The 13,191-nt window shown below is 48.9% G+C and overlaps 1 pseudogene; it reads left to right on the top strand.

The window, feature by feature from the left end:
* Window positions 1-338: 338 nt before the first annotated feature.
* Window positions 339-13,191, top strand: part of LOC121986843 — a 28,123-nt pseudogene continuing 15,270 nt past the window's right edge.

Genomic DNA, 13,191 nt, shown 5'->3' with positions numbered 1-13,191 from the left:
CATTTTGCAAGCAGCAAGCGCCACCAGAAAATCAGCGTCAATTTGTTCGCCATCAAGCAAGGCACGAGGGAGTCGCTCCGAGCTTACGTCCAACGCTTCAACCAGGTGGCCATGGACATTCCAACGGTCACCTCGGAAACAATGATGAACGCGTTCACGCAAGGGCCAATGATGAACGCATTCACGCATTCACGCATTCACGCAAGGGCTCGTTGATGGTGATTTCTTCCGCTCGCTCATCCGGAAGCCACCCCGGGACTACGACCATATGTTGCATAAGGCCAACGAGTACATCAATGTGGAGGAAGCCCAGGCGACGAGAAGAAAGGAAGCCCTGAATGACCAACCAGCTTCCGCCGAGAGAAAGCAGCCCGTCAGTCACTAGCCCCCCAGAGGACCGCGAGCCGAAGCCGCCCGTCCTCATCAACATACTCGGCCGCACGCCGTCCAGTAAGTCGTGGCTGATCGCCCCAAGCCCAAGGGGAAGGTATAGACCCCGATGTTTTGTTCACTCCATCAGTCAGCTACTCACAACACCCGCGACTGTCGGAGCCTCCCTCCCATCACTCATCCTGCGCCAAAGAGCTACCGCCGCCGATCACCTTCACCAGACCGGCGACATCGACAACGGAGTCCCGTTCAAAGAATAGAAAGGAGATCCCCCGAGCGGCAGCATCGTCAGCAGCCCGGAGCCCACCATCGGGCATCACATGAACGACCTCGACCATCCGCTTGGGAGGAGGAGAATAGGGGCAACGCATCTCGAGGCGAGATCAACATCATCGCCGGAGACCCGACCGGAGGAGACTCCAATAGAGCCAGAAAGGCACACACAAGGCAGCTGAGGATACACGCGGTCGGCTGCAGCCAAGAGAGGGCGAGCGGACCCCGAGATCAGCTTCGGGCCTAGGGACCTCGAGGGAGTCGAAGTCCCGCACGATGACGCCCTGATCATTCGAGCGGTAATAGCTAACTATACTATTCACCGCATTTTCATTGACACAGGCAGCTCGGTCAACATAATATTCAAGAAGGCCTTCGACCAACTGCAAATCGACCGAGCTGAACTACTGCCAATGACAACCCCCCCTCTTCGGGTTCACTGGGAACGAAGTCTTGCCGGTCGGCCAGGTCCGGCTGGCTATCTCGTTGGGAGAGGAGCTGCTTAAAAGGACAAGGACCACCAGCTTCATCGTGGTTGATGCTCCTTCTGCGTACAACGTTATCTTGGGGCGACCGGCTCTCAACGAGTTCTGGGCGGTCGTCTCTACCTTCTGCCAGAAGATCAAGTTCCCGGTGGAAGATCAAGTAGGGGAGGTGTGGGGAGACCAGCTGGCAGCTCGAAGATGCTATGTGGAGATGGTCCGAGCCGAAGCCAAGTCCGCTCGGAAAGTGTCACGAGTCGAGGTAAATGCTATAACCGAAAAACCACCTTCTTTGGTTTACGAAGAAAAGGAGGAGGTGCAGATTGACTCTTCCCGACCGGAGGCCACCACCTTCATAGCATCCGACCTGGAGGAGAACCAGAAGGAAAGGCTAATCAAATGCCTCCAGCGAAACTGCGACATCTTCGCTTGGTCGACCTAGGAGCTGCCAGGGGTCTCGCCAAGCGTAGCGCAGCACGAGCTTCACGTTCAGCCAGACGCTTGGCCGGTGAAGCAAAGGAAGAGGGACTTTAGAGCTGAGCAGAACGTAATTATCCGGGCGGAGGTAGAGAAGCTTCTGGAGGCCGGCCACATAAGGGAAGTGCAATTCCCGAGTTGGCTCGCAAATGTGGTACTGGTCTCTAAGCCGGGCAACAAGTATAGAGTCTGCATCGATTTCCGGGACCTGAACAAGGCATGCCTGAAAGACTTCTACCCCCTGCCTCGGATCGATCAACTGGTAGATTCCACGGCCGGGTGCGAGCTGATATGCATGCTGGATGCATACCAAGGCTACCATCAAGTGTCGCTCGCCCGAGAAGACCAGGAGAAGGTCAGCTTCGTCACGGCGAACGGCACCTACTGCTACAACGTAATGTCGTTCGGGCTGAAGAATGCAGGAGCTACCTACCAGCGTCTGATGAACAAGGTATTCAGGGAGCAGATCGGACGCAACTTGGAAGTGTACGTGGACGACATACTTATCAAGTCCTTCCGGGCGGCAGATCTCTATACGGATATGGAGGAGACTTTCCAAACATTAAGAAGATACGGAGTCAAGCTTAACCCTCAGAAGTGCCTGTTCGGAGCAAAAGGCGGGCGCTTCCTATGTTACATCGTGACCGAGCGGGGCATAAAGGCGAACCCCATCAAGGTAAAGGCATTACAAGACATGCCGCCTCCCAGAAATCTTCGAAAGGTACAGCGTCTCACCGGTTGGATAACGGCGCTGTCAAGGTTCATCTCTAAGACCGCCGATCAGAGCCTGTCGTTCTTCAAGATTCTGCGTAAAGCTACCAAGTTTCAATGGGACGAGGAGTGCGATCGGGCATTCAAGGAACTGAAGACTTACTTGAATTACTTACTCGTGTTGGCAAAACCGGCCGTAGGCGAGCCACTCCGCATTTATTTATCTTCAACCGATCATGCTGTGGGCTCGGCATTAGTAAGGCTGAACGGTGAAGAACAGCCTGTGTACTTCTTAAGCCATATCTTAAAGGATGATGAGTCTCGCTACACCGGTCTCGAGAAGTTGGCCTTCGCCTTGGTCCTTGCCGCTCGGAGGTTGCGCCCTTACTTTTTGGCGCACACCATTATTGTGATGACGAACAGCTCGTTGGGAAGGGTACTCCTAAACCCTGAAGCATCCGGACGACTCATCAAGTGGACGACGGAGCTAAGCGAATTCGATATCCAATACCAAACCCGCTCGGCGATCAAGGCGCAGTCCTTGGCAGATTTAGTAACTGAGGTACAAAAGCCCGAGCCCGAAGCTACATGGAAAGTATATGTGGACAGATCGTCCACTCGGCTCGGAAGCGGAATTGGGATCTTGCTACTTTCGCCTCAGGCAGAGTGGATGCATTTGTCCGTCCGGCTGGACTATCGGGCAACAAATAATGAGGCAGAGTACGAAGCCCTCATAGCCGGACTGCAGGCCGCACGGCATGTGGGAGCCAGCCGGGTGGTGATCCACTCGGATTCCCTGCTAGCCACTCAACAACTCATGGGCGCCTTTGAGATAAACAATGCGAGACTCAGGCTGTACGTAGAGGCCTTTGAAAAACTCAAGACCAGCTTCACCGAGGTGGTGGTCCAGAAGATACCTCGAACGGAGAACCAGGCGACAGATGAATTAGCCAAGCTCTCAAGCTCGATATCGTCGGTCATCATCCAGCAACCAATCGAGCAAGTATCCTTGGTAGCGCACGTGGACCGGATGGAAGGCTTCACATTCCCGAGCGATTGGAGAACAGCCGTCATGGAGTTTTTGTGCTCAGGTGCCACGCCGTCCGATCGGGAGGAAGCCCAGCTACTGAGGAGGAGAGCCGGCCGGTTCACGCTCATCGGAGATCAGCTTTACAAAAAGGCGTTCTCCCGACCTCTGCTGAAGTATGTTAGTTCGGAAGACGCTGAGTACATTCTCCAGGAGGTACACCAAGGATCTTGCGGAGACCATCCGGGAGGTCGTTCTTTGGCTAGGAAGATCTTGCTGGCTGGATACTTCTGGCCAACTCTACACGAGGACGCCGCTCGGACCATCGCAACATGCCTTTCTTGTCAGAAGTACCACAGTTTCTTTCATAAGCCGACGGAGGAAATGAAAGCGTCCATAGTGTCCTGCCCGTTCGACCTGTGGGGCATGGACATCCTAAGACCTTTCCCTATGGCGACCGGATAACGGAAGTTCCTATTGGTGGCAGTCGATTACTTCTCCAAGTGGGTGGAGGCTGAGCCATTGGCCAAGATAACCCAGCAGATGGTCAAGAAATTCATCTGACAACACATCATCTGTCGGTTCGGCATTCCGCGTCGGCTCGTGTCGGACAACGGGCGACAGTTCGTCGAAAAGTAGCTCGAGGAATGGTGCGAGGGATATGGCATTGAGCATCACTTCACGTCTGTGGCGTATCCCCAAAGTAACGGTCAAGCCGAAGTAGCCAACCGGGAGATCCTCCGAGTTCTTCGCGCTCGACTCGACCACAGGGGAGGAAGCTGGGTGGACGAGCTGCCGGGAGTCCTATGGGCCATCCGTACGACCCCTAAGGAGGGAACAGGAGTAACACCGTTCCACCTGGTGTATGGAGGCGAGGCGATCGTCCCAGTCGAAGTCGGTGTAGAGTCCGTCCGGATCCAGAACTACGACGAGGATAATTCTGAGCGGAGGCAGCTAGAATTGGACTTGATCGACGAGGAGCGAGCCAAAGCATCCGTCCGACTGATGGCCTACATGTAGAGAATGAAGCAGAACTACAACCGCCGCGTGATTCCCCGAGCATTCCAGGTGGGTGACTTGGTCTGGAAGAAAGTGAAGTCGGTCGGGGACGTAGGCAAGCTGGAGGCTCCCTGGTCAGGACCCTTCAAAGTCGTCGAGAAGCTCCGATCGGGAGCCTACTACTTGGAGGATGAGGATGGACGGTGGCTGGAGAGACCATGGAGTGCAAACCACCTCCAGCCCTATAGGGTCGGATGAAAGGTGCGCCGATGTAATATATTTCATGAATATTTTGTTCGGCTGTATCCTTTGGTTGCAGGAATGAAAGTTATAAGAACATAGCAAAGGCATGAGCATTGTGCGCTAAGCGGGTAGCTGCATGAATGCATGGTGAAGACCCTGTGCCGTTAAGCCGGGCGTATATTATCCGAGTTATGCCGGAAGACCGTCGAGCAGCGACGTTAAATCTTAGAGTCGAACCGGCGACTATAAACCCTCCGGCCGGAAGACCGTCGAGCAGCGACGTTAAATCTTAGAGTCGAACCGGCGACTATAAACCCACCGGCCGGAAGACCGTCGAGCAGCAACATTAAATCTTAGAGTCGAACCGGAGACTATAAACCCTCCGGCCGGAAGACCGTCGAGCAGCGACGTTAAATATTAGAGTCGAACCGGCGACTATAAACCCTCCGGCCGGAAGACCGTCGAGCAGCGACGTTAAATCTTAGAGTCGAACCGGGGACTATAAACCCTCCGGCCGGAAGACCGTCGAGCAGCGACGTTAAATCTTAGAGTCGAACCGGCGACTATAAATCCACCGGCCGGAAGACTGTCGAGCAGCGACGTTAAATCTTAGAGTCGAAACGGTGACTATAAACCCTCCGGTCGGAAGACCGTCGAGCAGCGACGTTAAATTTTAGAGTCGAACCGGCGACTATATAAACCCTCGGGCCGGAAGACCGTCGAGCAGCGACGTTAAATCTTAGAGTCAGACCGGCGAGTATAAACGGCCTGGACAGGACAAGTCATGCAGTCTTCGGCTCGGTGGCAGACACCAGCAATTGACAAGCCTTGTTCTTAGGGGCAAGAAGAAAATAATAACGTACTTCCGTCCGGGTCGATCGGCAAGGAGATAATAAAAAGGTCGGCCTGTGAGCTGAGCGGCCGATTGGCCAAGTTACAAAAGATCAAGTTACAAAAGGTACTTTGCGAACATCTAAAGGGAATTCCATTTAAAGAGGTGGGTGTGTTCAGACGAGCGACCCAGTTACAGAAAATACTTCGTGAAAAATTCCTTTTGAAAGTGAGGAAGGCAGGACGAGAAACGATTAACGAGAAGGAAAGGTGGGGGACACGAACGGCGGTAGTTCGCGCTCCGATCGGAAGACACAGGTATTGGCGATTTAACGAAAAAAGAGTAAGCTAACAAAAGGGCGGCATATCTTTATTAAAATTTAGGCCATTAGAGCCGGTCGGAAGAATTACTGAAAATACTTCATTCAAGGTAGTCAAAAATATGCTTTGGGATGGTGGTGAGAAGCGTCGCATGCTCCGTAGCAGGGATGACCACAGACTCGGGGAGCTGACCCTTGGACTTCAGATAGTCCGTCGTGGCGGTGATGGCCAACTCGAAGGCGATGACTAGCCGATTGCACACCTTCTCCACAAAGTCCGCCGAGCGGATGTAGTTTTGCCTCAAGGCGGCAACGCGTCCCGGCTCCGCCTCTTGGTACTCCTTGAAGGCGGCACGGGAGGCATCAAGAGCCTCCTGCAAATCCTTCAAATCATCCTTGAGTTTGGTCACCTCCTCCGAGCGGCATTTCTGCTCTCCTTCTAGCAGCTCGACTAGCTCATTCACACGCTACTATAGAGCTTGGGCTTCCACATTCTTTTTTTCCAGATCAGCGATGGCGGTGTTCTTCCGAGTGGTGGCGAGCTCAATTTTGTGGTCATAACTTTTGACCTGCTTGTTAAGCTGGTCCAACATGTACGCCTGGTCGGCCGTCTTCTTTCTCTCGGCCTCTAACAGATCCTTGGTTTTGGCGAGCTCCTTCTGCAGCTTGGCATAAGAAGGGCCTCGAGAAGAAGACGGGCCGCCCTGACTCTTCAGCTTCTTCATCTCCTCCTCCACCATAGCCAAGCGGTTGGAGACAGCAATCTCTTCCACCCATCGCTGATGTACATAGAAAGGATAAAAGGTCGATCGGGAAAACTACATAAAGAAGAAATAAACCTTACCCCTGTGGACTGCTGCATGTGGCTGTCAGCCAGCTTGTCGAGCAGTATCATGGCCACACGGGCCCGAGCATCCGCCCACATCTCAGCAAGGGGTCACTTCATAGTGATCATGTGTTCGGGAGTCATCAGCTAATCGGACTCGGCCATGAACGCCTCAGTAGGGAGGTGCAGAGTGGCCCTAATAGTATGGCGCCGGCCCGGAGTCGTCTGAGCGGACGCCAAAGGATCAGAGGCCGGGCTGGACAATGTGGACAAAATGGCCGAGCGGAGGACTCGGCGTGGTGCAGGAAGAAGGGAGCTAACTGGCACCGCTTCGATTGGCACCGCAGGCGCATCCAGCTGAGAGGGAGTTCGGTCGGAGGAGAGCACCTCGACCGACGGTGCTTTGCCGCATTGAGAGGCAGTGTCTATCCGCTCAGACGCTTGCATCGCGGAGGTTGCCGAACGGAGAGGCTTCTCAACTCGTCGTCTTTTCCTGTCGAGCGGGAGCTCGTCCTCCGGTTCGGAGTCTTCCTCCCGAATGGACGGTCCCTTGCTAGGAGTTGTACCACCAGCCGCATCCATAGGCGCAGCCTGAGCGGCCAACTCCCCTGCCTGCGCTTCACTCTCATCCTCGTGAGAGCCGACCGGAGTAATGCCCAATTGCTCCATTTCCTTGGCTGCTGCCACTTCGAGCGCGACCGTTTTCTTCTTCAAGATTCCGAACAGCACGGACTCCATTACGATATTCGCTATAAAGAAAAGAGAAGGAAATCAGTTAGAACTCAAGGCAAGTGTACAAGTGAAGTTCTTACCAAAGCTGCTCGGGAGGGGGGTCCGGCTTGGACTCAAACCAAATATGTACATCACTCCTTCAGGTAGGAGCTTGTTGATGTCGAGCTTCAGACCGGCCAGCAGATTCGCTGCTTGAAGATAGTCCGGTTGGGTCTTAAACTTCTTCAGCTCGGGAGAGGTAGGCGGTCCGACCTGCCATTTAGAGCAGAAAGGGAGCCGCCAGGGCATACGAAGAAAGAAGAAGTTTTCTTTCCAGTGTTTGTTGGAAGAGGACAGTTTATCAAAAAAGACTAAGTCGGGCCGAGCCTGAAACAGATAAGTGCCCTGCTTAGGATAGTAGAAATAATAGAAGACTTCCGGGCGAAGGGGGATGTTGTGTATCTTAAACAATACCACAACGCCGCACAGAAGGCGAAAAGTGTTGGGAACCAACTGGGCGAGCGGAATGCCAAAGAAGTTACAAATTTCGACGATGAAGGGGTGGAGAGGAAACCGCAGACCGGATGTAAACTGTTCGCGGAAAAAGCAGACAGTGCTGCGCGGAGGGTCATGTGGTCGAGCGGAAGGAGAAGATAAGATCAATTCGAAGTCAAAAGGGATGTCGAAAGCGTTAATCAGGCTCTCGGCATCGCGCCGATCGAACCGCGACTCCATGGTGGTATACCATGGGCCGAGAGCGGAGTCCGCGGGCTGAGAGGAACTTGCCATCGCCGGAACAGTAATGGAGAAGGAGGAAATTGGGAGGAAATACAAAGGCTTGAAGACGATGAAGGGGACAGCGACCAGAAGACAAGAACTTGACAAAAAAACACAAGGGAAACAGAGAAAAAAGGCGGAAGAACCTTACAAAGAAGCTGAGGATCGAAGGAAGGAGGCAGGGAGTCGTCGGAGAACGGAAAATCGGAGTTGCCGGAACGCTGCAGCACCGAAGAAGCCTGCGGGACACGCGAAGGCAAAAGGTGCGGCGGAGGAAGAAGGTGAAGGCTTTATAAGGTCGGGCCCGATCGGCCTCGACCGTCGGATGCAGGTCACAGGAACCGAGGCCCACATCGGGCCGTTCATTTCAAACCGCCAATGTCCCCTCGGACACATCGCCGAGCCGTACGATGATGCCAGCGGATGAGCCACGTGGCACCATGCCATAGGGGCGCATTTAATGAGCGTCATTACGGCGCGCAGCGCGCGTGCTCGGTCTTAATGGAAAGGATTTGCACGAATTCCGAGGAGATCCGAAGGGCGTCAGCGTTGACCGTCGACACGGTAGCAAAGCCAGCAGCAGTAAGAGGCCGAGCGGCCGTGAGGAGGAACACTCCAGAAAGTGGCAGAGCGGTGTCACTCCGGCCGACCGGCAGTCCAGTCAGTCGGACTTAGCGCCTCCTTCGACTAGACTTGAGGGGGAGGCATGTGATCCGGTGGTAAGGACGAGGGACTCTCGTTGGCGGAAGGTCAACGACACGTGGAAGTCAAAGGTCAAGAGATTCAACCCTGAGACCCGACCAACCGGACTGAGAGGGCCGACCGGTCGGGAATCCCCCGAGCCGAATGAAAGACAACCGAAGGGCGTCAGCGTTGACCGTCGACACGGTAGCAAAGCCAGCAGCAGTAAGAGGCCGAGCGGCCGTGAGGAGGAACATTCCAGAAAGTGGCAGAGCGGTGTCACTCCGGCCGACCGACAGTCCAGTTAGTTGGACTTAGCGCCTCCTTCGACTAGACTTGAGGGGGAGGCATGTGATCCGGTGGTAAGGACGAGGGACTCTCGTTGGCGGAAGGTCAACGACACGTGGAAGTCAAAGGTCAAGAGATTCAACCCTGAGACCCGACCAACTGGACTGAGAGGGTCGACCGGCCGGGAATCCCCCGAGCCGAATGAAAGACAACCCGACTAGGGATCGGGTTTCCGATGCTCAAGGTAAAAAGGTTTCAGGGCCGAGCGGGTTGTCCGTTCGGCCGTGGCACAAGGCAACAAAGACAGGCAAGAGCAATCTCATCCGAGCATACGACCGGGAGTCTTCCCGGTCGGACCGATACCTACAACCGGGGCAGAAGTGATATGCCTACCGAGCGGCCAAACCGCTCGGCCCTGGAATAGACAGGAGGCGCAAGAGGACAAAGGAGACAGGGGATAACATCATCCTCGAGACATCTGCCGCCAACATGCAGCAGGGTTGGCGGCCGAGCTGTACACAGGATCATACGATGGAAGCTTCCACCGTCACATCCGGGATATGCTCGGACGATTGCGGAATGACGTCAGGGGTATTTTTCTGACATGGGTTCGTTAAGGTATGTTTGGGGAAGTGTGCACGCATCGAGAAGCATGCTCGCGCCTCCTCGGGGTCCTATATAAGGACCCCCAGACGTCGACGAAGGTATGTGCAATCCTCACTGTAGCCACAGTTACGCTGTCTCTCTCATTTCTCGTTGCCTGACTTGAGCGTCGGAGGGTCGTTGTCGGGAAACCCTTCCCGGCTTGGCTTCTTTGCAGGTTCGTCAGAGATCTACGCCACTAGTCGGATCAGCAGCGGAGAGTGCTACGTCCCCAGTGTCCGTCGACTCAACGCTCGGACAGGATCATTATATATTGTCTATAATTATAATATGACAAATTAAGGGATGGAAATATGGTATGCAATTTAAATAATTATAAATATATTAATAATAATATACGAATAAATCAAAATGCCACGTTGATATATGAAAAATACGATGAATTTAAAAGATAAAGATATTTTCATTCATACGAGAGCGTAGGTTGAAAATAAATACTATCATATTACTATAAGGATTTATATCAGGCATCTTATTTTTAATATAAAAAAATATTTAAAAGCACATCTCCTTCTATTTTTTTAATCTAAAAATATTATTATATTAGCACTGGAATAAAAGTGGCATCTTTAAGTATTACATACAATATTTCTATTATTATATTGTCATAGTATGCTTATATATTATCTATAATTATAATATGACAGAAATATGGTATGCAATTTAAGTAATTATAAAAATATATATATAATTGTATAGGATCATGATGGTAGTGCACGTCTATATATTTCACCGAAAACTCTCTTAGTTAAATTATCCAAAGCTCTTATACAAACTTGAAACTTAAGATGGCAAAAGTAACTCTAGTGGTCTTCTTCCTTTTTCTTCTTGTAGTCGCCTCCTCGGGTATGTTCTTCTTTTAGTTAGTTGATGATAGCTATTGCACTTATAAATGCCGTATTGATATTGATATTTTTTTTTTACATAATATCAATATTTGATTTCTTTGGTCATAAATTACTCTTTATATAATAAATTTATAAAAAATATATATATGCAAATATATCTTAAAACATGCATGCAGTTGGGACGGACGCTCAAAGTGCTAAAGTTTGCTCAAAGACGCTTCACGAAACAGGATGCACCTTGGCTGCATGTCAACAAGAATGCTTTCAGAACTTTGGTTTGAAAGCCAAAGGACAATGCATTGGGAATCATGATGGAACGATTTTTAAATGCTTATGCGTCTATCAATGCTAAACTGGAAAGATGGAGACTCTGATAAACTTGTGCTTGAACATCTCATAGATGCTTAGCATCAACTTGTGCGATGTTTCATGTTATATCCAATTTATCAATGAGTAAATTTTGTTGGTCAGAATCTGGCCAGCTAGAAATCTCTATTTCCCAATTAAAATACATGCATGGACATGCATATAATTAATGTGGTCATATGAAATTATTAAAATACCCATACATATGCATGCATGTATATATTCTAACTGGCTAAATTCTGACTATTTAGCAATCCCCTTTATCAATAAAGCAACTATATATTGCTAGACCTTTTATTACACACTACGAGAAAATAGAATTTCAGTGATAAAAAAATTCATCTCTAAAAGTCATGTTTCTATAAATCATTTATAAATATATTTTTAAATTGATCAAATAAAATTAATTTTAAATATAAATTTTACCTCTAAATTTTATTTGAAATCCGTCGTATTAATCTATCTTAAATGCTAATCTAGAAAGATGGATACTCTAATAAACTTGTGCTTCAACAATTACATAGATGCTTCTCTTCTTTCTTCAATAATGGTTTGTAATTCAGTCACCTCTCCTGTCTACGGGACGTAAAATCTTGGTCTGCTGTGCTTTAAATTCTACTCGACCTCCAGTCACTTCTCTTGTCCAGTTTAATCATGATTTACCTCCTCTAAATATCTGTGGGATCAGATCCAGAGACCGTTAAAATGACGGTTCCACCTTCTTTTTTTTTTTGCAAATAATGATTTGTAGCCATCAAATGAAGATGCAATGGTGCTTGGAGAATAAAAAAAGAATAAGTTAACAATTAAGTCCCATCAAAATTTGGCATCTATTAGTAGATAATTCAGGAGACACGAAAAACTCATCTCTGTAATTATAAAAATATAATTATTATTATGATTATGATTCTAATGCAATTATCATTCTAACTTGCTATTTTTATTATCATTATCTACTACAACTAGGGCTTTATATTTTGCCATAAGTTTGTTGGTGTAGGAGGGTCAGTAAAAATGGGCGTTAATTGCCTATAGAATCAAATAAATCTTTCTCGATCTTTCAACTCTAATTAGTAGTACAATTATACTAAATTAAATTAATAACTAAAAAGAAGAGACAAAGAAAATTACTTGGTTACAACGTATATAGTTATTAATCCAAGGTAAAAAAAAATACTAAAAATCTCTTTCGTTGAAAGCGGAGAAGATTCTTACACTCGTTAAATGCTCAAAAAGTTGCTAGGAAATGAATACAAGAGTTGATGATTATTTCCTAGGTTCATGAATCTTTTTCTAGCCCCTGGAAAAAGTTATCCGCAGCTTGAAGACACTTTCAAAGAGGTCCAAGGCGCCTTCCATCGGATAGAGTTTATCTGCCGAGGATAAAACTATATCCTCGGTTAACGGCTAGCGAAGGCGTCTTCGTATTATTCATCGAAAGTGCCTTCTAGCCATGGAAGGCGCCTTCCATCAGATAGAGTTTATCTGCTAAGGATAAAAATATATCCTTGGTTAATGGCTAGTGAAGGCGTCTTCGTACTATTCATCGAAAGTGTCTTCTAGTCATGAAAGGTGCCTTCCACAGGATAACTCAGCTCAAAATTGATCTCTTGGCGTAGTTCTTCACGTAGGTGATTCTCCAACTAACCGGAGTTGAGCTCACCTAAACCCAACTCTAACATTCTCCTCGAGTAGCCTTTCTCCCCAACTTCTTGTCCATTGGACCGTCGCACATCCTTCTTGTCCGTCGTGTACTCTTTCGCAGCATCTCATCCTTCAGATACACCGAACCTGTTGATTCCCTTCTCGTGTCATCCTTCTCACTAGCTGCGTCTTCCGCTCGACTTCTTATATTCCTATGCTCCTGCACACTTAGACACAAGGATCAAACATAACAGAACATAACTAAACTTGGTTGACTACATCAAAACTATCCTAGGGTACTAACAATCTCCCCTTTTTTGATGTGTATCAACTCAAGTTCAAATTAGGGTTAAAAATGCAATGAAATAATATAGTAATGAAATGAATTAAATAAGTTAATTGTAAAAATAAATACAAGGTAAAAAGTATGGGAATTATCCTAACTCCCCCTTAATCCCCTTAACTTTTACTTATTTCTCCCTCTTTTATCACATAAAAAAAATCAGAAAAAAATAAAGTAAACTGTTAGAAAAATTTACAGGTATTGTTATTCAATTAATGAAATTAGGGTTGCATTTATAACGCTAACCCGGGAGCTTGGAAGGGTTACGATTACTTGGGGGTAGATAAAATT

Source organism: Zingiber officinale, chromosome 5B (genome assembly GCF_018446385.1).
Source record: "Zingiber officinale cultivar Zhangliang chromosome 5B, Zo_v1.1, whole genome shotgun sequence".
NCBI lineage: Eukaryota > Viridiplantae > Streptophyta > Magnoliopsida > Zingiberales > Zingiberaceae > Zingiber > Zingiber officinale.
This window is presented reverse-complemented; position numbering and strand designations above follow the sequence as displayed.